The 2,849-nt window shown below is 51.0% G+C and overlaps 1 pseudogene across 1 annotated transcript; it reads right to left on the reverse strand.

The window, feature by feature from the left end:
- Positions 1-326: 326 nt before the first annotated feature.
- Positions 327-2,596, reverse strand: LOC308415357 (nucleolar transcription factor 1-like; annotated as a pseudogene). Its single transcript has one exon. The product of its transcript is annotated as a nucleolar transcription factor 1-like (transcript).
- Positions 2,597-2,849: the final 253 nt, after the last annotated feature.

Consider the following 2,849-nt stretch of genomic DNA (forward strand, 5'->3'; position numbering starts at 1 on the left):
CCACCCCCAAATTCCCCGGTCCATTGTCCATGTTCGAACTGCAAGTGCAGAAGAGGGGGCGGGGTAGGCTGGTCCAGTGCTGGCTCAGTCTGATGGTTGCTGTCCCTGGAGAACCTCTGAAGCTGAGACTCCAAGGCTACAGAGTCCTAGCCTAGGCTCATGCAGCCTCCTACCCCACTGAATTTTTTTTTAAAGGAAAGAAAGAAAGTGGGGGAGTCTGGGAGTTGGGGACAGAACATAGGAAGAGACAAAGGTTGTCAATTGGGGAGGTGAGCTCTGTAGTGCCTCTCCTTGACTGCCTGCCTGCCTGGGGTGGAGGGCGGGCCTCAGTTGGAGTCAGAATCTGAGGAGTCCCCTGAAGATGAAGAACTGGAGCTACTGCCCTCAGACTCATTGTCTTCATCCTCATCGTTGTCCTCGTCGTCATCCTCGTCCTCATCATCATCCTCATTCTCATCCCCATCTTTGTTTTCATCTTCACTGTTTGACTCGGAAGAATCCCCGCAGTCCTCAGATGGGTCACCATTGTCATAATCTTCCTCTTCCTCCTTGTCATCATCATCCTCATCTTCCTCATCATCGTCCTCTTCAGACTCCGACTTAGACTATAGGGTGGTCCGGCTAGACTAGGGGTTTGGACCTCAAAGCTTAGTCATGTTCTCGGAGATGCATTCTTTGTATGCTGCGCAGTCCTGGGAAGAAAGGCTCTTGACCCACAGGTCCAAGTGGACCTTGTTCTGCTTCTGCTGCTCCTCTGCCTGCTTCTTACAGTGCTCCTACTGGCTCTGGGAGATACGCTGCCAGCGGCTGCCAATCTCTACCATGCGGTCCTTCAGCGGCAGGTGATTTAGTTCTCCATTGGACAGCAGCTCCTGGCAGAACTTCTGGTAACCGTTCATAGGAGGTTTCTTGGGCTCCCCCTGGAACTTCATCTTCTTGGAAGAATTTGTAGCAGCTGGAGGGGCCCGCATCTCACTTGATTCCCTCTCATATCGTTTTTGTTCTTCTGCTTCTTTCTTAATCCACATCAGCTTCTCCTTCTTCTCCATGTTGTTCCAAGTCATCTCCATGGCTTTTAAGGCTTTCACTCGGTCATTCTTGAAGCGGGCCAGATAGTCTCCGATGACGCTCCGCTGCCAGATTTCCTCAGCTCTCTTGGGCGACCCAAGCAACTTGCCCCTATCTTCATGCTCCCCGCCGGGCTTCCTCTCAGACTGTGCCTTCAGTGCAGCCTCCCCGGCCTTATATTTAGCCTTCTTCTTCTCGGACAAGTAGTTCCACATGCGGGCCAGCAGGCGGGTCAGCTCGCTTTCTGAGAGCTCAGGTCGTTCCTCCTGTAGCTGCCTTCTCTTTTCCTCTGAGAAGAACATGGCAGACACAGGGCGCTTGGGCTTCTCGGAACCACCTTTGCCACCTTCCTGTGAAGTCTTCTTGGAAGCTGGACTGGTGGCTTGCTTCTTATTGATGTTCAACCCCAGGACCTGCTGCTGCTCTTCCTCGGGCAAGCTCTCAAGGAACCGTAGCAGCTCCACCTCATAATCTTTCTTTTTCTGGTTGCATTTCTCGTGATAAGCATCTTTTTCCTTCTGAGAAAGCAGCTTCCACTGCTGGCTGCATAGCACCATGCGCTCTGTGCTGGGCACATCCTTCATGTTGGCCATGAGCTCTGCACAGTACAGGGAGTAGCTGTTCGGAGGTGGCTTGGTGGGTCGTCCATCAAACTTGTCCTTGAGCTGGAGTTTGGCCTTGGTGAGGGTAGATTTGGTGATACCTTCCTCACTGATGTTTAGCTCAGGGTGCTTCTGGACATAATCCCGCATAATCTCCTCGTACTCCTTCCGCTGCTCCGGGGCCTTATGAATCCATTTCAGCCTCTTTTTTGTCCGAGAGCTGAGACCACTGCTTTCCCAGGGAGTCCTTCACCTCCTTCGTAGTGGCATCCGGCTGCACTTTGAGATACACCTTCTTCTCATGGGTATACCACAGTTGATGGGGAGTTTTTGGCTTCTTAGGGATGTCCGACTTCTTGGCATTCTGGATAAGGTCAGGGTGATCCTCCCTGAATCGGGCCAGGTTTCGCTCGAACTCCTGTTTCTCCCTCTGGAATTCCTGAATATATTTCATCTTCTTCTCTGGAAGTTCCTTGTATTTCTTAGACTGGATCTTAGTCAGGTCCAGGTTGCTCATCTCAGGGTGGAGTTTCACATAATTGGCCCGCTTCTCCATGAAGAAGCAGAAGTAAGGGGTGAGAGGCTTCTTTGGAAAATCCGGGTATTTCTTGAGCTTTTTGCCTTTGTAAGGGTTTTTAACATGTTCCTGAGTATCAAGGATCAATTCTGTCAATGTACGGAACTTCCTTACCTCATTAGAAATCTCCACCCATTTGAGCTTGCACATATCTCCTGAAAAATCCTTAAATGCAACTTTTTTCCCAGTCCATATGTGACTCTGTGGTTTTGAACTTGGAGCTGTCCTTGGATGGGAGGTTGTTCTTCATGCATTCCAGCAAAATCAGCATATCTTCCTGAGACCAGCGGTCTTGGCCTTTGGGGGTGGCCATTTCCAGGTCTGTAGGACAGTCTGATTCTCTGTTCATTCTCCAGCTGTCCAGTCACCTCCTCGGTTGCGCTGGCCTGGCAACCCGGGATCAAAGCCACTTCACCCTGCGGGGCGTGGGCAGGGCTGGGGGCAGGGACGCCCGGGGCTGGAGCCACCGGGTGCGGGTTGAAAGCTAGCTAGCCAAATGTGTACTTTTATTATTTGTGTTTATGGTGATTTATCACTCAGTTTACTGTGTGGCTCTTAACCATACTAGGCCCACTGAGGTTATCAGTATCTAAGATATCAAA

This window comes from Micromys minutus (genome assembly GCF_963924665.1).
Source record: "Micromys minutus genome assembly, chromosome: X".
NCBI lineage: Eukaryota > Metazoa > Chordata > Mammalia > Rodentia > Muridae > Micromys > Micromys minutus.